A 10,666-nucleotide genomic window follows, 5' to 3' on the forward strand; every position below is an offset into this window, starting at 1 on the left:
AAAGTATACCGTTTACAATCGAGAACGCGAACGCAAGAAGAAACAGTTTTAGTCTGCTTTACCATTCAAGAAAATCCAATACCCCTACCTATAAAAACGTTCTTTGTAAATATGAATTTTATATTAATGTAATTACATGTACATAAACTTGCAGTCAAGACATTGGCAATTCCTACAAGTAAACAAAATATGCCCACAGCACAATGTACAAAAATCGCGCTCATATTCACGCCTCAATGCATACACAGACACAATCATAGCATCGTATTTGAAAGAGGGGGAACTCATCTTAAATAAAAATCTTGACAAGCGAAAAAAAAACTTATCAAAATTATCAAAATCCTAATCCGTGGGTGGAGGGGGGTTGGATACATGTACCCATATACCTTCAATTTTGCTTTAACTCCTTTTTTCACTTTTATTTTTTATATTGTCCCAAAAAGGGAGGGTGGACTCCGTGCTAATTCACTTTCTAATATGTATATTTTAATAATTAAGAAAAATGTTTGCTGCGACAAAAAGTGGGGAGAGCAGCTCCTCTCCGATTCCCCTAATGTTATGGCCTGACACAACGTGGTGGATGGCTACCCAAACATTTTTGCTTATTAATGTTCAGAAACCGCAATATGAAAACTATTTAGAATTGTATAGTATTGCTTTTGAATTGTCAATAAAAAAGTAGTAACAAACTTTCGATACTTAGTATATTTCTTATATTAATACAAATTTCAGTGAAAAAAACCTGACATATATCATTATATAAGTAGCTTTATCAAGCTATCATGAATAGCGTTGTAAAGCTGTATAGCTTTTTCAAGCTATAATATTATATTGCTATTTATGAGCAGCTGATATGAATTAAGGCTAACTATTCAGACAAAAATGGACTGGAATATTATTGGCTCATTTTTTTAAATAATTCATAGGGCCTAAGGTATCAATAAATGTGTTGTCACATATCTTGCTCCAAATAACATTTGTAAATCAGTGAATCGAATTTGCGAAAATTTATAGTGTTTGTGATTTTTGTTGAGGATGATAGGACCTGGACCGAATTACTTGGGGGGGGGGGGGGGTATAGATAAGATCATCGTATCCCTTATATCAACAAATGTTTTTTTTTAACAATTTTTTAATTGTTAAATATAAAATCCTTCGTTTCAAATCAAAACGCGTTTTTTCCATTTTAATGCGATATTTAAAAAAGCGAAACTCTTCATTTATGTTGTAAAATCTATCCTCTTGAAAAACCATTGATTTGCCTTTTGATAAGGATATAAGGGACTCAATATGGCGGCAAATTTTGACTGTGTGTTGATGCATGGACCACCTTTTTCAGTAAATGTCGATTATTTCGTGACTTTTATCATAGAAATTTGAATAGAAATATAGGAATTGAGTCAGTGAACCACTGACTGTCATAATTTTACCGACAAAACTTGAGATACTCAGATAATAAACGGTTTAAGTACTGGGCATGCTGCACAGGAGTCGGCAATCTCATGGCTGGGTTTTTACTTATTTTGACTCTAGGTAATATGTTTTACGGTGCTACCGTTCTGGCGAGCGCAGCAAGAATTACACATACCTTGCACCATTGTCAACCTAGTGTTATTTAGGTATCAACGAACGTCAAAGAATTTTTGAGAGAGTATTGCTCTACAATAAGTATGCCAAAGGTACTAATTTTAATGGTTATGATACATACAGCGCAACCCCCTACCCCTCCCCCGAGACAAACACAGAGAGAGAGAGAGAGAGACAGCGCCCGGTCCCTGTTTGTAGGTGTGTAATTTCCCCCTTTTAAATTTAATGGTTTGACTATATGCAATAACTATATAAATTTTTTAACTGTTAATTTGTTCTCTATTGCTTTTCATTTAGTTTAAAATGTCCTATCGTTTATTTTTTCCCTACTCATATACTTACCTGCCTTCTGTAAATGCATGCACAATTAGCTTAAAAATGGATCGATATGACAGTAAAGTATGGCTCTTGCTAGTACATGTATATATTTATATAATCTCTATATAAAAAAATTAGAAACAAATCATATGTCAATGAGGGAAGTTTCGCAGTCTATACTGAAATAGCTAGTACACGCATTACAGATGTTTGATCCACCTCTAAATTTATCGCGGGAAATGTAGCGCGAGAGCACTGTGACGTCATCCATGACTTTGTTCATCTTTGTTTACGTATCTCGACTCAAAACGAAGGTATAGAAGCAAGTAACAAATCTCTTGAGTCTCGCCAAAGCATATGCGGTACTCTAAACGTGTCTGCAAAGCTCAAGACACTGTAAATTACGAGTTAAATGTTAGCCATTTTTGGCATACCACCACGGGTGAAAACATTAGAGAGCATTATGGGACGTAGACAAAAAATTTTGTTTGATGAACTGTAGGTTTAGCTCGTTCTTTTTCCCGCGCACACTGGTTCTTGGAGCTCGCTATTATTTATTGATAAGATTGCCTGTGCATGCTGGGAGTGGAAAAAATAATCTTAACGTGACCAGGCCTGGGGGCCATAAAAGTTAGACAAGCTCACTTTAATCTCAGTCTCACTTTTCAACTATATGTTCCTTTGGTTAAAGTGAGACTGAGATCAAAAGTGAGCTCGCCTAATTTTTCTGGCCCCGGGGCCGGACCCCGGACCTTAAAACTTAGACGAGCTCACTTTTGATCGAAGTCTCACTTTCACAAAAAGGAACATATAGTGTTAAAGTAAACCTGGCCCTGGGGCCATAAAACTTAGACAAGCTCTTTTTTGATCTCAGTCTCATTTTTCCACTATGTTTCTTTCGTAAAATTGAGACTTAGATCAAAAGTGAGCTCGTCTAAGTTTTATGGCCCCGGGGCCTGAAGTCAAAAGTGAGCTCATTTAAGTTTTTTGGCCCTGGAGCCTGGCTACGCTCAGGTCAGGGGTCCGTAGAACATCTGTCAATTTTAAAATTATAGTATATATTCTATATTGATGCTTGGAGTAACGTAATTTGTGTAGTCATTTTCATGTTTAGTATTTCCTGACTAAGATTTCTTTTATACAGTGTTAGTAACACAAATTTACTTTAATATAATATTGCAATTGTACATTGTAGTAGTTGGGGTTATATCAGTCTGTATATGGACTGTGGATATCGGCCTTGGTAGCTCAGTTGTAGAGCTCCTGACTAGAGTTGCAGGGGTCCTGGGTTTGATTCCCGGTCCAGCCATATGTTTTCATTGTATTTATATACTCATTTCTCCTTTCCTACTACAGATGGTGCTGTGGCCTTCCTTGTTCAGGCAATTAAATATACATGTAATATATAAGTCCTGACAAGGTGAACTTGTGTTGTGTCTTCGGTGTCAAAGACTATTTAAGGAGAGAGGAAGGTAGTAGTTGGGGCTATATGAACCGTGGATATAGCCTGGATAACTCAGTGGTAGAGCTCCTGACTAGAGTTGCAGGGGTCCTGGGTTCGATTCCCAGTCCAGTCATATGTTTTCATTGTATTTATATTTGTATATATAAATTTTATATACTCATTCCTCCTTTCCTACTACACAATCATATACTGTATATTTTTTTTAGGGAAGTGATGTGTACTATGAAAAACATTTCTCTGGAGATCATGTGAAGATTTGTCCAAGGAGCCTATTTTCTTCTAATCAGAATTATGGACTGAGAGACATTGTGCTGAATGTTCAAAGGTGTTTAAAACAGGTACAACTTTTCATTTTCAGACATTTTTCTGTTGCAATGTTACAGTTTATGTAGTAAAATGGGGTTTTACAGTGTTAGTGTATGTTCTCCTCAATACCTTTCAATGCCTGACCTCTGACCCTGGTCAGTCCTTTTACTGGGCGTTTCATGTATGACAGTGCACCCAGCATTACATTAGCAGCCAAACCTAGAGTCCTGTTAGATACAGTACTAAATGGTCAATGTGCCCCTCCAGGTTTCTACCCACCATACTGCAGCTTTCCAAATCCATGGAACACCATTTATTGTACCATACATTGGTCCATTAACATTATGCCCTAGTATGCCATGCCGCCACAATACATTGTATCAGTTTCATGGTTTGTACTTGACCTGATATGATTTATACATGGACAGTAAATTCCATGTTCAAAGTCCATGTGTCATGAATATATCTTACCGACTTCCTTTGTGTACTGTAAATGACAAGTTGTAAATAAAACCATGAAAAGTAAAGTTAACATTATAAAGTTTTACAATAGAGTTACAAATTTCCTACTGGGTACAAAACCTGATATCAACCAAATGCAATACCTATAAACCATATGCAGTATTGGTTATCAGACCTGGCCCTGGGGCCACAAAACTTAGATGAGCTCACTTTTGATTGTTCCATTTGTAAAAGTGAGACTTAGATCAAAAGTGAGCTCATCCAAGTTACAGGATGGTTATGTACCGATTACTAGAAATGTAAGTTTACTAAACTTTAGATGTGAGTTATGTTCTTGCTGTGGCAGTTACTGATACATATACAGTTTGTAACTCAGGAGCTGTATGATAATTTCAGTAAAAAAAATATAACATCAATTACACTACTGATAAGATTCAGGATACTTATATTTTATTTACTTTTTCAGTTGTTGAAGAACAGGACCATATAGAACCAGGGTCATGTCAAACTATATATAAATGATATAGTCATCATTTGTCGGATCTATACTGTCTCTTATTTATAACTAAATATGAATTAATAGTATATATATCTTCAATTTATACTGCATCTATAAATCATGTCATTTAGCTATAAAACATGGCAATTAGAGAGGCTCAATAGCAGTATTCGTCAGGAAAGAGGTGAAGATTATGTGGACTATGTGAGGAGGAATACATCAACAAGAAGATTAGTTGATCCAGAGAGACTTGTGCATGGTCTGGCCAATCTTAATGATGGAACACCTCACAGAACAATCTGCAACGTTATTCTTCATCAGTATGAACTGGCGAGAGATGTGGGTGATTGGAGATGGATCGAGGCCCTCAGAAGGGAGTGCAGTACTATTCTGTGTTCAGCGAGATGGGTGGATGACCACCTGCCATCACTGGTTCATGAAGCTCATTCACAGAAAAGAGTACGACCATCAGTCAATGCATCTTCTGCCACTTCAGCTTCCATGTGTGTGGACATTCATCTTCGTTCTAACCTAGACTTGCAGTTTGAGCGAGAAAACGCTGTTGATGGCAAACACCAAACTCCATATGTTAACCCAGTGATGGAGGCCTCTGCATACAGACATGGTTTTTCCAATGAACGTCCTGTGTCAACCAGAGAAGATCCATATCTGACCGAGAACTTTCATTTTGACAAGACTAAGCCAAAGACGACTATAAGTGCTCATATTGTTGAAGCAAATGAAGGCAGTATGGAGATCCCTTCTAAACGAGTACGTCTTGACTGTGATGATCAAGAACTGACCCAAGAGGTGACGCTGCAGTTTCCATCATCTTTCCAGAGATGTCCGTTTCTAGGATGTGATGTTAGAGAAAAGAAGATCAAACGGCATGCGCAGAGTAAACACCTTCCAAGGATTTTTAATGATATAAAACCAATACGATCATTGGACGATAAATCCTTATGCCAATTCCAGATGTCTGCATTGTCATCTCTGGTGAAGAGTGCATTGGGACCAGATGCTGATTTACTATCAGCGGTTGACTACTTGAATTGTTCCAATATTATTCCATCAAACGCAGTTGTTCATGTTGACACTGCTTCATCCATGCACAGACTCTGTTCGTACCAAGGATGGACGGAACCTTCGGAGGGTTTCAGGTTGTCGCCAATCAACTCTCCTGCTGTTCTTGTCCATTGGAGATGTTTGGTTGCTTTGATGTCTCTTTTGCAGCCCATGCAATGTGAAGAATTTCGTGTCCATGGGCGTGTTATAACCGACATGCAGTCTGTTACCAATACTTCAGACATTGGTGGGTCCGATGTGAATACATTGACAGAGGATAAGTTTAAAGCTGTTGATGTTCATTATGGTTCTGACTTTGAAATTCCTCATCAATCTGCACCTCATGTAGTAAGTCATTCAAAAACCAATGCCCTTGAAGTACAAGAGTCATATACCTCAAATGTGAATGAAGCCTTTGATAGCCATTTTCATTTGGACCACACTTGTGCAAGGATATGGGGGCATTATTCACCTTCTGGAAATACGATGGAGGATCTACACTCGGTTATCAATCAGAGCAGTTTCCAGCCAAAGTTGAAAGTTAATATTGTAGGAGGTGTTATCAACTACAGTGAGCCTTCAGCACACCCTGAGTTCATTCAAGCTGGAGGATCTTGGGGGATAGCTCTTGGTGTACACCCTAAACATGTTAGCGAGCTCACAGCAGAAAAACTCCTTCGTCTGAAGAATTTACTGAATCATCCCAGTGTAGTGGGTTTAGGTGAAACTGGATTGGATAGGACTGTTCCTGTAAAGCTGTGGAGACAGCAGGAAAAAGTTTTTCGCCAAGTTCTTTCCCTTGTACGTCAAAACAAGGTATTGATTCTCCATCTCCGAGGAACTCCAGCAGACCGAATAGGAATAGACGTGCATGCACGGTGTATGCAGATTCTGAAGAAATTTTGTGGATACACTCAGCCAATTCATGTCCACTGCTTTACGGGAGATACTGAATTGGTCACGGAATGGATGAGCAACTTCTCTAACGTGTATTTTGGTTTCACTGGTGCTGTGGAGAACTTTAGTTCTGATCAAGTTGCAGGCCTACAGTCTGTCCCTTTAAACCGGATTCTTTTAGAAACTGATTCCCCTTCCATGCGACCAGGAGGAGGGAACATCAACACTCCGGCTTTCATTGGGGATGTTGCGAGCCTCGTAGCATCAAAGCTACAGATTCCAGAACATCACCTATTGAAAGAGACTGTTCAAAATGGTCGTCGATTATATGGCTGTTAGAATATGTTAGAATATGAATGTTTCTGCAGAATTTAAGTCTGGATAATTTCCGACAAAATTCATGCAGAATATCTCTTGTATATAATTACTACAGTATAGGTCTGAGTGTTGGTTCGACCAAGTAACTTGTATAAATTCTTTAATATCAACTGTACATGTATATTGAACAATTCTTCGTAAATCTTTACATCATTAATCTTTATAGTCATTAAAATGAAATGGAAAGGAATGAAGTAAAGTAGGGTTTCACACTGTTCATATGTTTCCTCAATACCTCTCTATCCCTGACCTCTGACCCTGGTCTACCCCTCACTGGGCATGTAATGTGGTGTCCACTAGAACAGCAGCAGTTCAGACCCCAGCATCCCTGATGTCCAGACATATTACATACCTATGTTTATCCATGTGTGCATACATTTACATGAATCTATATATTTGCTGGAACCCCTTTTCTTTCTGAGGTAGGATACCAGCTCTACATGTATATTTAATATCATGAGTACCTTGTTTTCGTAAACTTGGTTGCACAACATTCATGTTCTGTAGAGTATAGGGTTTACATGTATAGAACATGTGTATGTATAGATGCGCTTCTTTGTTTGCATGAATGGGTTTGAAGATAAAAGGATTTTGCCTTAAAGTCAGTTTTTGTAAAGTTTTGAATAGATATACCGGTAATTTATGATAAATCTGTATAGACAACTTATTTCAGAAACACATTCATAATTATTTACCAAGCATATTATCTTAACATTAAATTTGTATTAATTATGGTAATTATTTATGCTCCTTTTTTTTATTTCTAGCATATTTGATAAGAATAGCAAAGTATGTTAATTAACGGTGGTTTAAATTGTGTTTTTTAGGATCAGAAAGTTGCTGTGGATGATGACAATGGTACATTTGCGAAAAGATCTTCCTATCTCAAACTTATCCAGAAAAAGGTACTGTATGTTGAGTTATATATAATATTACTGATAATTTGAGTTATACAATCATTTCTACTAACTTATTTTAAACAAGTTTGATATTCATTTAGAGCAAAATGAAAAAAAGTACAAATATGTTATATTATTATATTCCTATTTCTTCAGAATCTCCTATTCATTGATTTCATTCCATTACATTTCTCAAAATGTAGGCTAAGAACCAAGATGTGTACCAAAGAACCAAAATTTGGCAATACAGTTCCATAGTGGGTTAAATCAGTATGCTGTGACATACTCCAGCAATGTCGTAAAAATTAGTCAAAGGGTGTCAAGTACCCTTAAAGCCAATGTATGAATGATTTCCATTTCCAGTTCCCAGAGAAGACCATAGCTCTGGTCAGTGTTCAGCCTAAATATGGCCAGTCCCAGGTGTTGTGGAACCAAGAAGTTTGTCTTAACGAGGAGGATGTGACAGTTAGTTATGCAGATATCACATCCTGGTTTGATCCCAAAACAGGCAAAGTGGCCTACAATTCAAGCAAGTTTATATTCATCTATACAAATACCTGTAATAACGTCAGTCGGTTATTGCCATGTTCTGCTAATTGCATCTTTTTTATTGAAATTGATATTTTGTCTTGTGTAAATAAATTAATATATTAAAAGGCTTGTTTTACATTCATAGTTCATACCATTGGTATACATGTAGCCTCACAAGGAGGGATTTTATATTTGCATTGTGATTTTGACTGCTGTTTAATTACCTATAAATTATAGATGAGGTACCTGATGAAGAGGAAGGATATAAACTATTTCATCATGAAGCACATCTTGAGAACTTTTCAGCCTTCAAGGTATGGAAATAAATTACATGTATACATTCTAAAGCCTCTTTTTATGACTGTAGTACATGTACATCCCACCCTTGGTCGTGGGGTGTTTTTTTGTTCTTCGATTTTTTTTTATATGAAACTTGAATCTTTTTTTCCCTCAAAACCTTACATGAAGCCTAGAAATAAAAACTAAACAATTTTGAACATAAATTGAAGAGAAAATATTGCCAACAAGACTTTACAAATGTAACATCTATAATTATCTTGAGTTATCTTCCTTGTTTCAGTTTGATATTCCAGGTCTGTTGATACAAATAGAGAGTATCTACACAAAGTCTGACAATGGACTTAGCCTGAGACATGGGATTAAGGATATTTGTGTTCACTGGAATGAACAGAACCCCATAGGAAGAATCATCTTTGTTCAGTTCGGTAGTTATACTTTCAGAGATTTAAGGCAGTATGAGCTGTTATTTATAAATAATCAATTTTACAATAACTTAAGTATTTTCCTTTAGAATAAGGATATTATAATTACAATAAATGTAATTTAAAGATCACAGATTTAATGTTATATTGATGGAAAACAAGATTTTCATAGTTTTTAATGGAAGGCTTGAGCAAAAGTGATAATCATATTTTTCTGTTTGTCATGGTGCATGTCCATGATTTATTCAGCAGGTTTTGCTGAAAGAGATAAAACTATAGTTTTATAGATTTGTTCACTGACAGTATGTGCAACATTTTCTTGTGCATAGTATCGTACATAAAATCATATACTTTTACAAAATGTGGGCTTGTTCATCTCTTTTGATAAATAAATATATTTTTAGGAAACAGAGAACCAATGGATGAGATCAGACTTTTACTGACAAAGTTAGCAAAACAGGTAAGGTGAGAATATGCTAAGTTTGCTTAGACTAATAATTTACAGCTATCTTTTTTGTTTACCAGACGTAAAATTTTACAGGTAACCCCAGTCCTATGATGAGGAGAACAAATATAATGCAGTTAAAAGATGAATGTATAATATATGTATCATTGGATCTCTTACAATATTAAAAGAAGGTATAAACTATAAAAATACATATACAACTTGACGCTTTACTATAAACTCATAAGTTTGTCTATAGTACATCACATTGATACTATTCTTTTTGGGTTTTATCTATCACTATAATCTTGATTTTTACATAAGGCAATGATATGAACAGTTTCAGGAGAACATTTGATTTTGTAGCTGGATTTCCCATTTTACCTGTTCCACATCTCAGAGCAGACTGCTGCCACTCCTTATTCGGAACCTCCCAATCCAGGAATTCTTGCATTTTTACAGAAGAGACACTGTCTGTTTCTGCACAGCACAGTAAGTGGTTTAATGTTGAAAGAGAGATGTAAACAGTAGGTAATCCATTGATAGACAGTATCTATAGGTTTACTATTGATAGCGGTACCATGTACTTTCAATAGGTTTTCTTACTGCCCACTCTATTCAATTTACATGAATGAAATGAAAAATTGTTTTAACCTGAAGGATTTTGTTCTTGAACTTCTGCTTTTTTCCAGAAAACCTTGTACATCTACCAGACTCAGAATCACATGAAGATGGCTCAAGCTGCTGGTGTCTACTGTGTTAAGGTACCTTAGGATGTTTTCTCTATCTTTTCTAGCTTTGTTAAATAAGATTTTTTCTCTAGCTGTGTTAAATGAGATGTTTTCTCTAATCCTTAGCTTTGTTAATAAGATGTTTTCTCTAGCACTGTTAAATACTTTAAAAAAAAATTACAATTTTTAAAATCTATTTCATGAAAAAAATGCTTTGTCTTTAGCAACAAGAATGTTTTAGGCAAAAATAAATGTACGTGTATTTAAAATCATTGCAGATCACACAGGTTCTTCATAACACAGCATTGGTAAGTGTAATAATTTTTTCTGATTTACTGAATCTTTAAAAAAAATTCTGCTT

General features: G+C 36.0%; 1 non-coding gene across 1 annotated transcript; it reads left to right on the forward strand.

Moving 5' to 3' along the window:
• The first annotated feature begins 1,139 nt into the window (after positions 1-1,139).
• Positions 1,140-4,898, forward strand: LOC105348854 (uncharacterized). The gene is made up of 3 exons (XR_010708517.1): positions 1,140-1,338; positions 3,577-3,708; positions 4,769-4,898. It is a non-coding gene; the product is annotated as an uncharacterized protein (transcript).
• The last annotated feature ends 5,768 nt before the right edge of the window (positions 4,899-10,666 follow it).

The sequence above is a fragment of the Magallana gigas genome, chromosome 8, assembly GCF_963853765.1.
Source record: "Magallana gigas chromosome 8, xbMagGiga1.1, whole genome shotgun sequence".
Taxonomy (NCBI): Eukaryota; Metazoa; Mollusca; class Bivalvia; order Ostreida; family Ostreidae; genus Magallana; species Magallana gigas.